We start from the raw sequence: 18,162 nt of genomic DNA, 5'->3' as shown, positions 1-18,162 counted from the left end.
ACTTCCACTCTGCCCCATAGTCTCTTAGTTGAGCTAATGCCCTGGACAGCTTCTCTTCAACCAGAAGGGGGCACAGACACCAGGCAAGACCCTATGCTCAGTGATACAGAATATTCTAGAGCCCAGGAGACCATTCCATCCACTGAGCTGAGCTGGTCAGACCTAATTAATGTCATCTTTTCCTTCTTAAAGGGAGATGTCAGGATGAGGAGGGAACAAATAAAAACTGCTTTTGCTGTTTCAGGGTTGTGAGAGGCACTACCAACCACCAAGGTCAGCAACTCAAAGCCACCTCACTCGGCCTCAACTTTTTGGTTTGGGGCCCAGGTGGGGGACTTCTCTAGCTGCTACTGCAGTCTCTCCTCTTTCTTCTTCAGACAGAAGATCATGTTATCGAAGATGGCCTTATAGAGACTGCTGAAGTTGGCATCTGTGATGTTAGAGCCTTCCAGCATGGTCCAGTTCCCACGAATAACACTGGAGACTTTTTTTTTTTTTTAACACAGTGCATTCAGGAACAGAATGCCACTGGCCACCCACAGGCCTGCAGACCACCAGGGGGATTTCATGGCAGTCTGGCAGCACCCACAGCCCCTGGGTCTCCTCGAAAGCCACATCCCACACTTGGTGTTAGAATGACAGATGCTGCCTGTACACTAAGTTAGCTGTCTGAGAGCATCAAGCTGGAAGATGTGGATTACAGGAATACAGTTGCACAGAAGTGCCATGCAGTTCTCCTAGCACCAGAACGTGATCCAGGATGTGACAAACCTCTGGGGCCCCAGGGGCCCATCAGCTCTTGCAGACTGGCCAGGTGACAGCAGTGCAGTTGATGGACCACTTCTGTACTCCCAGAGCCTAAGAGTGCAGTCCCTGGAGGAGGACAAGAAACTGTTCGGGCTGAGTGGGCACCACAGAGATGTGGCTCACAAACTCTGTGTGCCCGAGGCAGAAGGACTCAATACTGTGAGGCGCTGTGGCCTAGCTGACCTGGATCTTCTCATCCCCGTTGGCAGTGAGGATGAATCAGTTATCAGGACTCACAGTCACCTCTAACAACATTGACAGGTGTGCCAGGTCAAGTCTGCCACATCTGTGTGGCTCTGAAACCAAAAAGGAGTGCACATCTCCAGATTTGTCGGCCACCAAGACCTTCTCTTCAGAGGCTGTAAGGTCAGGGCCATACACCTCCTTGCCATGGTCCTGACACTCAGACATTGCCATGGTTTTGTATGGAAAAGAATCAGCCAACTGCTTACATTTCATAAAGCACATAAGGTATTTCAGGCTTCCATGTCTTTTCTGGTTGTTCCTTCTATATGGTAGGAAAACATTCCCACATCTGGCCTCAACCTTTTCAGACCCAACTAGAAAATTCTCCATCATGTTTAAAGGCTGAACTTAAGGGTCCTCCCTCCAAGAGCCCTTCCTTGATGGCCCTGTTAGGCATAGCTAACCACTCTCATTCGGTGAACAGTCAAACAAGCTTCTACAGATGTCTTGGGGGGATTCAGTGAAGAGCATAAAAAGTTCACACCAATCCAGGCTCTGGATTCCTTGTCTCCCATCCAGGATGCTCCAATTCCTGACTGCTACTGCTTTTCAAGTGAATTATACTGGAATGGCAACCAGCCTACGTTAAAGACTTGTTTAAAGCCATGGCCAGTTGCAGAATAGACTAAATGCATCATTTAACTGTAGGTAAGAAAACCCCAGCATGGCCCCCTAAGGGATCAGTGCAGAGGCATGCCTCTGTTTTATCTGCCTTGGAAACTTTTCAGGGCTGCAGCAGCCTTCTGAGAAGAGTTTGATGAATTAATTTCAAAACAAATGTATTACTCTTAGCTATCTAATGTAAGGGATAACAGACGGGGCAAGCAGTAGACAAATCAAAAAAGCCTGGGAAATAAGAGGCTAGGGGAAAAGATAGAAAGGAGACTGAAGGCTTTGTAAAGCTCCTGAGTACATTAAGGACTCTATAAGCCCATGCACTGGCCCAGGAATGGATGGATACTCAAAGAAGACCTGAGAAGACCTTGATCTTTCACCTATGGCTGACGTTTAAGCTCTGCACAAGCATATAGTGTAGGCTAGGTCAGAACTGTAACACAAGACAAGCTGCTATTTTTATTTTTGTCTCCTAGCGTGCAAGGAAATCTCGGTCCTATTATTAGTGGACCACTAAGCTAACAGAACAAAGACTTTAGTGAACACACACAACAAAGAATAGAGTCTTTAAAAATGTTTCTAAAAGTCACCAAACAAAAGAACAAACAAACCTACAACCCACGATAAGCAGTAACAACAAGTCCCGGAGCAAGAGAGAATCTGATTCCCTGAGTTACTGCATTATAATGTTTTAAACGTTCAATTTTCACCAAAAATATGTGATGCATGCAAAGAAATTAAAAACTATGGCTCAAGCACAGGAAGAAAAAGAACAGATACTGTCCCTGAGGAAGTCTGAATGTGCTACTTACTAGACAAAGACATTAAATCAATTGTGCCTCAGTTGGGGCTCCTGAGGCCTTTATGTCCCAACTACTATTAAAATAGACCTGTCCTTGGATCCCTTTCCTTTAACAATACTTTCTGCTTTCTAATCCAGGTTGCTAACTTAACCTGACCATTATAGTTCTCATTGAAAGTTGATTGGCATTCTACTTTGAAAATCAATCCTTGGTAAGTTTGGCTTAACTCTTGGCTCTTGCAAAATGTGTTCATGACTCTGAAAAGCTGAAGACCAGCCCTTAGACATGGTAACCAAGCAGATTCTGATCATATCTCTAAACTGCCTATGGCACACTCAAATATAAAAAATCAAAATGTCCCAAGTTGAACTTGTCTTTTCTCAAAAAAAAAAAAAAAAAAAAAAAAATTCCCTCTCTTCTTTCTTGGTTCCCTCTCTTGAGTGATGTCACCACCATCTACCTAGAAAGTCAGAAGACATCTCTGAGTCAGCTGCATCCCACTCCCCCAGGAAAAGTAGTTAAGACAGACTTCACTTCTTACAGTTTCAAAAATCCACCCCACACTTCATCCTCATCAGCCTTAACTTGGTTTGGATACACGTTATGTTCCCCTATGTCACTGCAAGTTTTTTGTTACTGTCCCTGTTGGCAGGTTTTCACCCCCGTCCCCACCAATGCTAAATTCATCCTCCTCATCCCAGTTAAGGTGTTCCATAGAAAACATAAATATGACCACGCCACTCCCCTCTCCAATATATTTCAACAAAGAATATCAACTAATGATAAAGTTTGAATTATAAGATCCATTAAAAGCTAAGTGCTGGCCAGGTGCGGTGGCTCACGCCTGTAATCCAAGCACTTTGGGAGGCCGAGGCGGGTGGATCACGAGGTCAGGAGATCGAGACCATCCTGGTTAACACGGTGAAACCCCGTCTCTACTAAAAATACAAAAAATTAGCCGGGCGTGGTGGTGGGCGCCTGTAGTCTCAGCTACTCAGGAGGCTGAGGCAGGAGAATGGCATGAGCCCGGGAGGCGGAGCTTGCAGTGAGCCGAGATCTCACCACTGCACTCCAGCCTGGACGACAGAGCGAGACTCCGTTTCACAAAAAAAAAAAAAAAAAGGTAATTGCTGCCCTTACACCACTTGTTCTCCCTCTCTTCCACCTGAAGATCTCACAACCTGATATATCCTCTACTGTTGACAGAGTGATGTACTCTCACACAATCTAACCTTATCCTTCCTCTTTCAATCCTTCTTCCCATCATAAACATATCCTTATTTCACCTCCTGTCTTCAGGACAAAGTTCAAACTCCTTTATCCCTCTAATGTTTGTGTTTGCTATGCCTACAACTTGGCTGGGTTGTAGATATGGTCACAAAGGCAGATGAAGAAGGGCATACTAAGCAAACTCAGGAAATGAGCTAGTCATTAGTGTCAGGCAGACACTGGCAGTGAGGCAAGGAAATAATATGAACAACTGAAATCCTTCCCAGAATGACTGTAGATAAAATAAGGGAGCAGAAAAGTTATCAAAAACGTAGGCTGGGACCATACAGTGAAGGAATGAACTGAGACCATCACATTCGTTACTCTAAAAACATAGTAAGTTGAAATTAATAACATAAAAGTAATAATTGATAAAAATATTACATATTGAATTCATATAAATTAGCAATAGTACTAGTATGAATAATGAATATTTATAAAGATGATCTTCAGTCATCAAGGAAAGGGTACATTATTTTCAGGGTACTTAGTTTAAGAAGCAGAGGTCATGTGTAATTCTTTAAATTCCCATGAAAGAAGTATTAAAAGTTTGGGTGCTCAAAGCTGACACTGACATGTAAAGTGTATATATATATAAAATATACATAATAGTATATATAACACATAGATAATATATACATATATTGCAATTCAATCCCAAAAGATTCTGGGTACATGCAACTAAGACACTTAAACCATATGTTAGACATTTGCTATCTGCTAGGACTTGTACCAAAAGCTTTACTTTGATTTTCACAGACAGGTTGTGGTGAGTATTATTACTACTCTCTACCAGTTAGGAGCTGGAGACTTGGGAATATCAACTACCCGCCCATGATCACAATCCGACTGAGTGGTGGAGATAGGATCCACATCTGGGTCAATTTGACTCCAAAGCTATAATTTCCTTGTATCTCAGTTTCGCAAACTTTCCCTTTCTTTTCATGGCAGAGGGGCCAGAAATTGGCAGACGATGAAGGCAAACATATTTTTTGAAAGAGAGAAATACAAAAAGCTTGGATAGTGGTGTAAAGTCTGGAATGGCAGGGTGAAACCCTTCATAAACTTGTTCCTCCTTAAAAAAAATGCAAATACTGGCAAAAATTGTCACAATCAACTATTTTAGAAGTCTGGAAATTAACCAAAGGTTTGCAAGAATCTGAGAAGTTTTTATTAAACAAAAGCTGCTGAGTCTCTGTAAGAGTAGGAAGGCTTATGACTTTTTAACTTGAACTATCCCCGTTCCCTTCTCCCCAGCTTCACAGGAGCCTTAAAATCCAGCAGCCTCAAAATCATAGCTGTGAAAACCATCAAGCTGGAAAATGATTCCTCCTCCACACACAAAAAAGTCAAAATGTAAAAAGTCCGAATGTTCTTCCATTAATAATGGTTATCTCTGAGTGTGGATTGAGATTTGAGACTTTTGCTTTTTACTTTATGACACTTCTATACAATTAAATTATTATGAGTGTAACTTTTAAAATAAAGATAACACAATAAAGATAAAACAGGAAGAAATCATTCCTGAAAATGCTCTAATGAGTGAATGATGGTAGATGGAAATTATACAGAATTGTTTATGACTATTTCTAATTTTAAAAGTATGTAAAATATTGACTTTTTAAATGTAGCGTTCTGTCTTTAACTTTCATTTTAGTGAAAGTCAAAAACAGTTTCTAAGAACTTTTATAGGCTCACAGCTTGTCCTTTGGTTTCTGATTCTACTTTACCCACTAAGTCCTTCAAATATAAATTATTTTACCACAGCGATTTTCAGGGATTTAGCCATAACAAGGGGGAAAGGCTACAGTGTAGGACTTTGCTGGCAAGCTTGCTCTGCTACCCTTGGCAAACGTAACTGTGAGTTAACTCCAGCTGTAATATTAAAAGCTAACTGGAAGTCATTATAAGCAGCTTTTTGCTCACAATGTTATAGTCTGTCCTGGAGCCTGCAACTATTTTTGACAGCATAGAACAATGCATCCTGTGCCTGAGAGATACAGTAGCAGTAGATACAGTAGATACTATATGTAGCTGCCTACTGTGATAACATCTCCCCAATTATTCAGGAAGCCTAGGAAGTGTGAATGAGCCTAGGAAGAAACCTGCTATGAAAAAAGATCCCCCCACCTCCCACTCCAGACACAACAATTACACATTTTGTCTGAAACAAGGAAGTAACCTGCAACATTCAAATTCTCCCCATAATTATTGGAAAGCATATCTGCTTAAGACTAGGGAGTAACCACTGTAATCAAATTCTTGACAATTTTCTACAGATCACGGCTAGGATTCAGACGGCCTTTGAAGGTCCTGAAATTGTAGCTCTAATTTTTGTGCATCTGTGAATTTGGGAGAGAGACTATTACTTTCATCAGTTTCCCATGGTTGCTTGTGGCCAAAAGAAATCTAAGAGGCACTGATCTTAGGGTTTCCAGTATCAGACTAGGAAGTAATAGACTGGTAAAAGATGTCCCTCTCCTCCCTGCCAGATTCTTCAATGGCAGCTCTAAGTCTGGATTCATCCCTGGACCTGCAGTTTTTTGACACTATACTCAGGCAGAGGATGGAAGCACCGAAGGGCAAGCTGGAGGTAGGAAAACAGAACAAAACAGAAGGGTGTTTCCAAGATCCTGACCTGAAGGGTCTTCAGGGAGAAAGAGATCTGTCTGTGTTTTGAGAGTAACTAGTTTTAACCAGGCCTAAAGAAAGAAGCAGAAAGCTGGATGTTTCTGGATGTTAGGACCAGATAATGAGCAACTGCTGAGTTAGGAGCCACCAAAGATCCAGTTTCTAGCTGGATTCAAGGAAATTGTCCCTGATGCCCAGTCAAGATAAGACCAAGAGCCAGGTCTGAGGGAATTAATCTGCTTAGCCTAGAGTAAAGCAGGCCAAAGCGAGGCAGTAACATAATATATAGGGAGAACCAAGTGGCATCGCAAGTCCAGAAATCTCAGTTTTAGTCTCAGCTCCTAGGCTAGCTAGCTGTGTACACTTGAGCAAGACCCTTAAGCTTTTGGGATACCATTTCCTTCTCTGCAGATTGTGAGCTTTAGACTAATGACATGCATAAGCATATATCATTGAGTGTTTCAGGTGCAAAACCTTTGTTTATGTTTCTAAAACTCAAAACATTCTAATTTAGGAGATAATTAGAGCCGAGTAAGATGTTATTGATTTATTCATGATTTATTTACTTAAACTGACAAAACTGCACATATTTATGATATGCAGCATGATGTTTTAAAATATGTATGCATTGTGGAATGGCTAAATCAAGCCAATTAGCGTATGTATTACCTCACATTACTTTCTGTGGTCAAGATTCTTAAAAAGTACTCCTTAGCAATTTTCAGGTATACAACACAATGTTATTAACTGGGATCCAGAGATGCCTCACATTTGTAGTGCAGTAGATTTGGATGTGTTAATTGCTATCTCAGGGTGTTCAGAATTGAATGAAATGCTAGATAGGAAAGCTCTAGAAGTGAAATTATGCTCAGAACTGCAGCTGGAAAATTACTGTCATAAGAAGAGAAATAAATGCATTAATCCCTCTGATGGAGGTGGCAGAACTGATCAGAGGGAAATTTGGGAAGGATCCTGTTTGGGGGTGCAACTATATCACATGGATCAAGAAAACCTTTCAGGAAAGATTCTTAATCTGTGCAGAGGATCACCATACAGGCTGGCCCACATGCTCTAAGCTGAAAGATATGTTTGTGAAGCATTGAACTTCAGAAATAGTTGATGAAATATATAGGAACAGTCGCCTATGTCACTGGTAAGAATGTCAATTGGTCCAACCCTTTTAAGAAGCAGTTTTCATATATTTATTTAGAGCCACAAAATAAATGAAATAGTTTGTGTGCTCTGACTTAGCAATTCTAATTTTGAGGACTCTATCCTAATGAAATCCAAATGATTGAAAATTCGTTGTGCACAGATTGTCATCACAGTGCCATTTATCTTACCTGAATATGGGAAAATGAAACACAAGGTATGCAAAACCACTGACGTTCATAGTCTAACTGCTTCCCACCTCCTTAGCCCTCACCAAATGCCCAGCATCCACGTGCATCCTTCTTTCCATTTACTTACTTGCATGTTCCCTAATCTAATATGACTATCTTCCATGCATTACGCTAAAGGCACTTACTCCCTTTCTGAAGGATACAACCCAAAGTCTCACCCTTGTTTTTCATCAAGCTTCAAGTGCAATACCTCTGAGTGATTGGCCTTCCTCTTGTTCATTTCTGAATGCAGAATCTCATCGTAGGCATAAGTATACGGACTTCTGCTTCTGGTGGTTGACATCGTGATGATCTTTACTATTCTCTACGTAATAGGAGTCCTCTCTTGAGATTAGCAATTAGCAACACCACTTTGGACCTTGATCCAGCAATCCCACTTCCAGGTGTATATCCAAAGAAAATTAAGTCATTATCTCAAAGAGATATCTGCACATTCATGTTCATTGCAGCACTATTCACAATAGCCAAGATATGGAATCAACTTAAGTGCCCATCAATGGATGAATGGATAAAGAAAATGTGGTGCACATATACAATGGAAAACTACTCAGCTTTAAAAAGGGGAGAAATCTTGGATTTGAAACAACATAGGTAGATCTGGAGAACATTATGCTAAGCTAAATAAGCCAAACACAGAAAGGCAAATACTGCATGATCTCACTTATGTGCAAAATCTAAAAAAGTCAAAAACATAAAAACAGAATAGAACAGTAATTATCAGGGACTGCCAGGTAGGAGAAATGGGGAGATGTTGCTCAAAGAGTACCAAGTTATAAGATGAATAGGTTCTAGGGAATCAGGGCCATGAATCTGGGGATCCGTTCCATGAACGTATCAGGATCTCTTCCAGGCCTTTGTCAATGCTGCTCTTTTCTGCTTGGAATGTCACTTCCCATCTCAAACTCCTTGTCTCACTAACTCCCACTCATGTTTTATGCATTAAAATTACAACATCACTTCTTCTTAAGTCCTTCCCTGCTCTCTAAAGTCTGGGTTAAGTTCCTTTCCTCTGAGCTCCCACAGCTCTCTGGACCTCCCTCATATGCCACTTACCATGCTGCAAAATGATTGCCTGTTAAGCTTCCTGTCACCTTCACCAGACGGGTATGGACTGCCTTTTTCACCTTTGTGGTCTAGCATCTCACCAAGATCATGGCATAGAGTAGGATCTTTTACCTACAGTATGTTTTCAAATGAAATCAATACAGCACCTTGTTATAATACGATAATACGTAAATAAATGAGCATGCTGTGTTCAAGGGACAGAGATTGAATAGCCCCTACTAGAATAGAAGATGCAGAAGCATGCTAGGAGCTGTGGGAATTAAGGATGGGTGGGTGCCAGGATGAGGCCTGAAAGGAGGGTCTTGATAGGCTAGCAGATGAGTTTATACTTTCTGCTATTGGAAATCCATGGAGTCACTGAAAAGCTTAGTACAGGGGAGTGAGTAGTGTGTGTGATGTTGAAGGATCATTATTCTGGTATCAGTATGTAGGATGGATAGAAGGTGGGTATCACTGTGGTTATCCAGGCCAGCTAGTGATCATTTGGGCAGGAGGAATACGGGCCTGGGCTAGGTTGGAGGTGGTGGAGCTGGCAAAGACTAGACAGTGATAGTAAATGTTAGATAATCACCAACAGAAGCCTTGGAAAATTACCTCAGAATACATTTATAGTAAACTGATTATTGCAGTCTATTTTTCAAATCCAGATAAAATCAAGTTAAAATTTACATCAAGTCTTAAAATAGTCACAGATCAGAGTAATTGAATGTGGCTGCTAGGGAAGCCGGTCTCACCACTTTACAGCCTCACTTCATGAACCACAGGTAATTTTTATTTTTGGTGTGAGGGACTTATTCCCTTTCCAAGCCTCTGCACTCCCATTCCACGAGTTCCAACATGGAAGGACTCCTAAAAATCACCTCCCCAACTGGCCTTAAGTTAGGAATAATTCTGCTGACTTGATACAAGTTTTTTTTTTATGTGTAATTCTGCTGATTCTGCTGACTTGATACAAGTTTGTGTGTGTGTGTGTGTGTGTGTGTGTGTTCAACTGTTCTTTCAGAGCAATAGCATCTAGAAACACAAAGCTATTATAGATAAGGTCCTTTATTTGATGAATATCTTGAGCTGAAGAGTTGCTTAATACACACACATACATTCATGTGCACACACATGAATGTGCACACATGTATGCACATACACATTCTAAATAGAAAAAATGAATGAATTGAATGAGAGAGTCTAAATTAGAAGAATTTGCCATACAGCATAGAAATAGAAGAACTCTAGTTTCTCTGCATAGATTAATGCCAGTGAGTCCCAAAGCAATGCCAGTCAAAATAAGCTAGGAAGATATATCCAGAATGGGCATACAAAGGTTATTAGGAATATAAACCAGCATAGTCAACTGATATGTAGAATTAATTTCTTCATTTGATATTATATGGAACTCATTAGAGTGAGATGTTTAAGATAGCTGGTTCTGCAGTCAGTCAGACTTGGCTCAAGTCCTAGCCACCACTTGCTAGTTATGTGATCTTGGGTACTTTGGCCTGTCTACAACTCGGTTTCCTCAGATGTCAAATGGAGGTACATATAATACTAATTCCATGTTTTTGGTGAAGATTCAGAAAGTAGATACAAGAGGCTAATACATGATAGTGCTAAATACATAATAGCTATTGTCCTTTAAATGCAAATGTAAGGGTTTATGTCCCTTATTAGTAATGTTTTCTCAACTGGCTAGATGGAAGACCACCACAGTGGAATCAGAGGATGATGATGGAGATTATTAAGAAGCCAGAGAGGAGAAGAGTCTCCACTGAGGTATAGGTCAACTAGAGTCTTCATCATGCTAATGTATGTCTGAAGAATTTTATAATAATTGATTGATACTGGCTGGTCTTTTATAATAACATAGTATACTTTCAAAAAGCTATCCATATTATATAGTTACTATGGAACTGAATGTGAAATTATGTTCAAAAGGCTTTTCTCTCTCAAATGTCCCTCTTCTGGTCATAGTTCAAGATTTTGGACACCTGGGAGGCTGCTATTCAAGGAGTCATTCTTTTCTACTCTATTGCAGTCTTAAGAGCATTGTCTCTAGAACCAGACTACCTGGACTCAAATACTTGCTGTACTGCTTGATAGTTTTGTTGTCTTAGGAGATTTACTTAACCTCTCTGTTTCTTGGTTTCCACATCTGTAAAATGACCATAAAAAGAGCACTTCCCTCATCGGATTGTTGTGAGAATTAAATGAGATAATCCCTCTGCTACCATGTATTATTGTGTTTTTATGTACACGTACTGTTTTCCTAACTAGATTGTAGCACATGCCATTGACAGAAGGAACTGTGCCCTATTTATCTTTGGAGTCAATGTCCATGGACATATGCTGTTGAGTATAAGGAAACTTAAAGTAATATTTTTCTTTAATACATAGATTTTCAAAGACTAACACAAGGTGGTTTTAGTTGACATTTTCTATTTAGACTAAAAGTAGGTCAGTGAAATGGGTCATCTGCCACTGTAGCTTTATAAAGCAAAACCAGACAGTTCTCATACAATAATGGGTGTCTTAACTACACTTATAATCCAATGTGCAGCATAAAGTTTTTGCCTTTATTTTGAAGAAATTCCAAAAGGTGAAAGTGATTTTAGCAAAGTGAAGGATTTCTGCTGTAGCTATGGTATTGTATGGGACTTTTAAGCTTGCTTTCTAAAGAGTCTTTTTTTCCGGAGAGCATGTAATTGGCTACAGTTGGATCCATCCTGATTTGTTGCCTAGTGATGGCCAAAGGAAGTCACCCTATGGTGAACCACAAGTCTGTTTGCCATTTTGGTTTCACGCAAAGTGGCTTTGTAGCAATGTTTAGCAAAAGCAACACAGCGCTCATTTGATCCCAAAATGGTTACGTTGGGATGATTCTATATTCTGATTCCCTGGTTTGCTCTGGGGTGCCCTAGGACCACTGTAAAGATTTGGGTTGAGATAAGAAAGGGTCCAGTGACTCCAATAAAACTGCTTAGTTACTTAGCATCACTCTCTACAAATCTGGGTTTTTCAGAAACTCCAGGGGGAACTGATGATCCTGCATACCCTTTCAAGATTTCCTAACTGGCTTCAGGGGTCTGGACTCAATTAGAGTCTACTCTCTTATTAACTCGTATCCTTCAGGCTCTTTGACAGCCTTACTCTCCATATACCTTGGATTAGTTTTCTAGGGCTACTGTTACAAAATACCACAAACTAGGTGGCTTCAAATAACAGAAATGTATTGTCTCACAATTCAGGAGGCTAGAAGTCTGAAAGTGTCAGCAGGATTGTGTTTCCTCTGAAACCCCTAAGGGAAATTCTTCCTTGCCTCTCTTTTAGCTTTTGGTGGTTGGCTGGCAATTTTGGCATTCCATGGCTTGTAGATGCATCACTCCAATCCTTTGTCTTCACATAGTATTCTCCCTGTGTGTCAGTCACATCATCTTTTCTCTGTTGCATGTCTGTCTGTGTCCAAATTGCCCCTTTTTGTAAGGACATATATTATAAAATCATATTGGATTAGGGCCCATACTAATGACCTCTTTATGGATTATCTCTGTAAAAACCCTATTTTCAAATAAGGTCACATTCTGAGAACATGTCTGGGAATTAGGACTTTAATATATCTTTTTATGTGGGGGCAGGTGGAGGAGAACACAACTCAACCCATAACATACCTGCTTGTTGTCGTTTTGGTTTGTTTTTTAGAATTCACCAGATTTCAGTTCCCTGGCCCTTCCATGTTGTTCTAGTCAATTAACCCTTTTCTGTCTTTAATTCTTTCCTGATCTAGACTAGACCTGTGGTACATTATTCAATGACTCTCTATTCCCATTATACTTCCATTTCACTTTCCAGAAAACTCTAACCCTGGGTCAATTCAACTGCACCTGCCTTCTTTGCGCCTTCTTATGTTAGAGTTGCTGAGTCCTGCAAGAGGAAATCCTGCCACCATGTGGATGGGTGCCAGCAACTACACATTCATGATCTCCAATTCCAACTCAGTCCTTGGATGCTGTCCAGGGTCCTCCAGAGAAACAGAACCACTAGGAGGAGTGTGTGTGTGTGTGTGTGTGTGTGTGTGTGTGTGTGAGCTATTTTAAAGAATTGTCTAAAAATCTGTGGAGGTTGGAAAATCTAAATTCTGTTGGACAGGCCAATGGGCTGGAGACCCAGAGAAGAGTTGAGACAAGTTGATACATAAAATTAATCATCATATGCCCTCATGCTCCACAAGAACTATTTGAAACCTTCTCTACTCTTCTTAACCTTCAGTCATAGTAAAAGGCCTTTGCTTCCTACTTTTTAGGGAAAATGGCCATTTTCAGTCAGGAAGTCCCTCAGCTTTCTGCCTTCATGCCATTAAAAACCCACCCACCCCAGCCGTGATCCTTGCCTCCTCTCTTCCTGGCACAGAGGAAGTAATTCATAAGCCCAGTCTCCCCATCTGCACTCTGGGTTTTAATATCACCACATTTTCAGAACCTGTATAGTGTAAGGAATATGGTGGTCCTTCCTTAAGCATATGTTGAATGACTGAATGAATCACTTCCTAAGCCCTTTCTTTCATTCTCCCCTCTTTCCCTCTATTCTCAACCTCTCCTTCCACAATTAATACTTCTCTGTAGTATTTAAACAAACTCAAGTCTTTACTACTATGGAATTGGCAATCTTGACCATGTTTCTTTATTGAAAAATAAAAATTGTATAAAAATTATATATATTTAGATGTACAATGGGATTATTTGATATATGTATACATTGTGAAGTGATGACCACAATCAAGCTCATTAACATACTTATCACCTCACATATTGACCCCTTCTTTTGTATGTGGTGAGAACATTTAAGATTTATTCTCTTAGCAAATTTTAAGTATACAATACATTTCTTGTTGTAGAAATGAAGTCTTACTATGTTGCTCAAACTGGACTTGAATTCCTGGGCTCAAGTGATCCTTCCATCTCAGCTTCCCAAGTAGCTGGGACTACAGGCATGTGTCACCGCATCCAGATTACAACTTATTATTATTGACTGTAGTCACCATGCTGAAGTGTTGATGGGGAGAGGGGAGGGAAAAGTGTTAGGAGAGCACTGAAAAGGAAACATTTAGTCCTACCTATTGGAAAGGAGAGAATCAAAGGAAATAGAGACAGTGAGAGTTTGATTGTGTTGCAGACATCTTTGTATTGTGCGTGCACCTAGCACTCTCCTGGGCACATGGAAAGCACCCAGCAGTTGATTGTTAATTCACCATTCTGTCTCTTCATCAGCTAGACCATTTAACAGATTCATTTTGGCCAAGGAATGTTGCATTAGTTATGCTGTGGTAGCAACACCAAAAATCTCACTGTCTGACTACAACAAAATTTAATTTCTGGCTCTCACAAAATCCATTGCAAGTCCAGGTAACACTCTGAGGCAGCTTTCCCTCATGTGGTGACTCAGTGGTACCAGCTGTTTTGATTTTGTGGCACGCGAAATCTCTATACATGCTTCCATAATCACTTCAGGCATGGGAAGAAAGAGTGGAGGGTCTCACTCAGACAATTAAATAATCATAAAACGTATCACTTCATCTCACAATTCATTGGCCAGAATAAGTCACATGGTCTGTCTCAGTAGCAAAAGAGAATGGGAAAGTGGAATCCTTCAGTGTGCTCAGAAGGAGGAGAACCAACTAGACTAACATTTGCTAAGTGAATGCTAAATTTCACCTAAACAGATTTATTTACGCTATGGACTGAATGTTTGTGTTACTCCCAAAATTCATATATTGAAATCTAATCACCAAGGTGATTATATTAAAAGGTCCTTGGGGTTGATTAGGTCATGAAGGATCTGGCCTCCTGACTAGCATTACAATCCTTATAAATGAGGCCCCAGAGAGCTGCCGTGCTGCTTGTACCATGTGTGAAGACGTATAGAAGGCACTATCTATGAGGAACAGGCTCTTACCAGAAAGCAAATTTGCTGGTGCCTTGATCTTGAACCTCCCAGCCCCCAGGACTGTGAGCAATAAATTTCTATTCTTTATAAATTACACAAAATTCTTTGGTTGATGCAAAATACTTTAGGTTGGTGCAAAAGTAATTGCAGTTTTGGACCATGAATTTTGAATCATTATAACTAGGCTCAAACACATCTTTATTAATCAAAATAGTAACCATTACAATTGACATAAGAATTAAGAAGAAATTACTTAGGTAGATAGTAAGGGTATGGGAGTCCCCAATAAGGCTTTTCTTTTTAATGAAAAGCAGCCCCAAATTATTTTCCTTTCTAATGAACAGCAGCCTGTAAAATTAAGCTGCAGACATATATGCCAGCAGTTGTGTCAATCATGTTCAAGATGGCAGCTCCATCTCCCCTTCTCTTTGTCAACCACATATGTACAGTAAGAAGCAGACAAGATGGCACCGATCAACTAGAATATCCATTTGTATAATAAGATTAGAGTAGGACGACCCTTCTCCCACGCACTATGTAGACGTCATGACTGATCGAACCAATCTAGGAGCCCTGTGTAAATCAGACACTGCCTCCTCAACCTGGACTATAAAACTTGGTGCATTCGCGCCAGCAGTCTTTTTTTTTTTTTCCCTCTTGGAGACCCTCTTTTGGGCTTTCTCAACATGAGGAAGCTTTTTCTCTCTTTTCTTCTTTTTCCATTAAACTTTCTGCTCCAAAACCCACTCCTCTTGTGTGTCTGTGTCCTGAATTCCTTCTCAACTGAGATCAAGAGCTGGGGTATATACCCCAGACAATGGAGCTGTTTCACAAGCAACACATTTTTGCCAATGAGAAATAAGTTTGTCTATTCCTGTAGCATAAAAATCCATGCTTTGGGATTCGATGAACTCTTGGAAAGTATTTTCTGCATCCTGCTGGTTGTGGAAGCATTTTCCCTGCAAAAAGTTGTCAAGATGCTTAAAGAAGTGGTAGTCAGTTGGCAAGAGGTCAGATGAATATGGTGGATGAGACAAAACTTTGTAGCCCAATTTGTTCAACTTTTGAAGTGTTGGTTGTGCGACATGTGGTCAGGTATTGTCATGGAGAAGAATTGGGCCCTTGCTGTTGACCAATGCTGGCTGCCATCATTGCAGTTTTGGGTGCATCTCATCAATTTGCTGAGCATACTTCTCAGATGTAATGGTTTCGCTGGGATTCAGAAAGCTGTAGTGAATCAGACAGGCAGCAGACCACCGAACAGTGACCAGGACCTTTTCATGGTGCAAATTTGGCTTTGTGAAGTGCTGTGGAGCTTCTTCTCCAACCAACCACTGAGCTGGTCATCGCTGGCTGTCGTATAAAATCCACTTTTCGTCACATGTCACAATCCAATTGAGGAATGGTTTATTGTTGTTGTTATGTAAAATAAAAGAAGACAATACTTCAAAATGATGATTTTTAAATTTTCGGTCAGCTCATGAGGCACCCACTTACCGAGCTTTTTCACCTTTCCAATTTGCCTCAAATGCCAAACGACTATAGAATGGTCGACATTGAGTTCTTCAGCAACTTCTCATGTAGTTGTAAGCAGATCAGCTTCTATGATTGCTCTCAATTGGTTGTTGCCAACTTCTAATGGCTGGCCACTAAGCTCCTCATCTTCAAGGCTCTCCGTCTCCTTGGACCACCACTACACTGCACGTTCGTTAACAGTTCCTGGGCCAAATGTATTGTTGATGTTGTGAGTTGCCTCTGTTGCTTTACAACCCATTTTGAACTCGAATAAGAAAATTTATCAAATTTGCTTTTTGTATAACATCATTTCCATAGCCTAAAATAAACAGCAAGTAATAAGTCGTTAGCAAAAATAAATAAATAAATAAATAGCGAGGACCCATTAAAATGATGTCTAACATAATCACATTATTTAAGAATGTATTCCAATATCAAACCACAATTTCTGACAATGCAAAAACCACAATTACATTTGCACCAACCTAATATTTTATTATAGCAGCCCAAACAGACTAAGACAATTCATGATTATTTGTGCTAAGTCGGTCTGTTAGCTATTGTGTTGAGAGAGGCAACTACTCAAATATTTGGGCTTAGATGCTTTTGTTACAGTTGTTTTCCGTAACTGGAAACTATGCCATCACATGTTTGGGATGTTGAGCCAACAATACTGTCATCTGGCGAAACAATTACATTACTTTGAGCCACTGTATTATCAATGATGTCACCATTTGGAAAATGTGGTTTGTATATGATGCGAATGAAACAAGACAAACAGCCAAGTGACAGATCCAGGACAGAGCTACTATGCTCTGTAGGTCTTTCTTATCAGATGAAGATTTTCTTCATTTGTGTCCTTTGATGGGCGATTCAGCTATTTCCTTGAATTAGGTTATCGTGCAACTTAAGTCACTTCCATTATCCAGCTCTATCTATATTTCCTATATACAAACTCTATAAAGTTATATACCAAACATACATACGGTGTGTGTTCCCAGAATGAGTGTCTAACATGCCAGGCCCTGAAAAATGACCCCAACAACCTTTTGAGAATATATGCAAGTTATATGGAAGAATGAGAGAGGCCAGTTAGCATTAGCTTCCTAATTCCCCCGAAATATGAATGCTTAATGTATATTGATTACTGGAAATATAAGATATCCTTTTTTGTCTATTCCAGTATGAAAAGTGTAAAAGTTTGATACTATTAAAGAGGGTATGAACAAGCCAGCACATCCTGGCTGAAAGTATAAATTGGTATGATATTTTCAAAGGGCAATTTGGTAGTATCTGTCAATTTGGTAGTATCTGGTAAAAGAAAACTCATAAGACCCAGTGATGCAACATTTATAGTGCTAGAAATTTTTCCTGTAGAAACGTCTCCACAAATGTGCAAAGATTTATGTATAAATATATTTATTGCATCATTGCTTGTAATAGAAAAAAAATGAAAAGAACTCAAATGTCTATCCATAGAGGAACTCAGAAAAATACAGAAAGGATGGCCGGGCGCGGTGGCTCACGCCTGTAATCCCAGCACTTTGGGAGGCCGAGACGGGCGGATCACAAGGTCAGTAGATCGAGACCATCCTGGCTGACACGGTGAAACCCCGTCTCTACTAAAAGTACAAAAAACCAGCCGGGCGAGGTGGCGGGCACCTGTAGTCCCAGCTAATCGGGAGGCTGAGGCAGGAGAATGGCGTAAACCCAGGAGGCGGAGCTTGTAGTGAGCCGAGTGGGCGCCACTGCACTCCAGCCTGGGCGACAGAGCAAAGACTCCGTCTCAAAAAAAAAAAAAAAAAAAAAGAAAAATACAGAAAGGTGCATTTTTAAAAATTAGGTGGATCTACAGGTACTGATATGCAAAGACAATT

General features: G+C 40.3%; 1 pseudogene; it reads right to left on the bottom strand.

The window, feature by feature from the left end:
• Positions 1-293: 293 nt before the first annotated feature.
• LOC101006984 lies at positions 294-2,840 on the bottom strand (annotated as a pseudogene).
• Positions 2,841-18,162: the final 15,322 nt, after the last annotated feature.

This window comes from Papio anubis, chromosome X (assembly GCF_008728515.1).
Source record: "Papio anubis isolate 15944 chromosome X, Panubis1.0, whole genome shotgun sequence".
In the NCBI taxonomy this organism is placed as follows: Eukaryota; Metazoa; Chordata; class Mammalia; order Primates; family Cercopithecidae; genus Papio; species Papio anubis.
The sequence above is the reverse complement of the archived record's forward strand: the minus strand, read 5'-3'. Positions and strand labels throughout refer to the sequence as shown.